This window comes from Penaeus monodon, chromosome 6, assembly GCF_015228065.2.
Source record: "Penaeus monodon isolate SGIC_2016 chromosome 6, NSTDA_Pmon_1, whole genome shotgun sequence".
Classification (NCBI taxonomy): domain Eukaryota; kingdom Metazoa; phylum Arthropoda; class Malacostraca; order Decapoda; family Penaeidae; genus Penaeus; species Penaeus monodon.
In genome coordinates, this window is record NC_051391.1 from 43,347,551 (window position 1) to 43,348,586 (window position 1,036).

A 1,036-nucleotide genomic window follows, 5' to 3' on the forward strand; every position below is an offset into this window, starting at 1 on the left:
TTTTACGTGAATACTTATATACAACGGACTGAGGACTTACAAATATTTTTGACAACAGCTATGCAAATAAACAAACATTCGTCAATTAAGTATAACAAATAAATATTTTACAAAGTACACATATCAAAAGTATTTACTGTGTGAGAAAGAAATAACAGTAAACCAGAAAGCCGTGATGAGGCAATTTTCAGGGGAGACTATAATATGATACATTTCAGGGGAAACTACGATATTACTAATGTTTAGGATCATTATTAGGATCAGTAAATTTTATTACGTTGTAGCTTTCTCAAAATGGAAAGATAAAACATTTCAATCATCGAAAATCATGGTTGTCCACTTGCGTTATTTCTTCGTTGCTGTGAAAGAATTGACTTATTATTATTATTATTATTATTATTATTATTATTATTATTATTATTATTATGAAACAGCAACCGTCGTTTCGAATGTATGACATTCATTTATGACGACGGCCACTTATATATACTCGTTTATCCATTTATATATATATACACACAAAATATACACAAGTTAACACTCAAACACACACATACACAAATAAAACACACATACACACATACGTATACATATATATCTATATATGTGTGTGTGTGAAGCCACGGGTTTTATGAAAGCATGGGTCTGGAAAACTTTTCATATATGTAGATTATATTGTCACATAAAACTTTTAATAAATTTCAAATGAAATCTGAATTACGATTAATGTTCTGTCCATAACAGACGATATGGATGAGAATGGCAGACTGACTGACCTTGTAGGATATCCGAGACGTCGAGAGCGTGGTGGGCGGGGTCACTGCTTGGCTATATAAAGTGGTCGCCGTCGACGTCGCCGCATCAGCCTCGTATCCTTCATCATGAAGGTAAGAAGTGGAGATATTTCTTTCTTTTCTCTGTTCTGTATAACATATAATTCAATGATCTGACTCTATTTTTTATACTATCTTTAACCTCTTGCAGCTGCCATTGGTAATATTAGTGTGTGTGGCGGCTCTGAATGTGTGGCCGTGTG

General features: G+C 33.3%; 1 pseudogene; it reads left to right on the forward strand.

Moving 5' to 3' along the window:
• The window catches only part of LOC119574024, a 3,026-nt pseudogene that overhangs the window by 610 nt on the left and 1,380 nt on the right, over positions 1–1,036 (forward strand).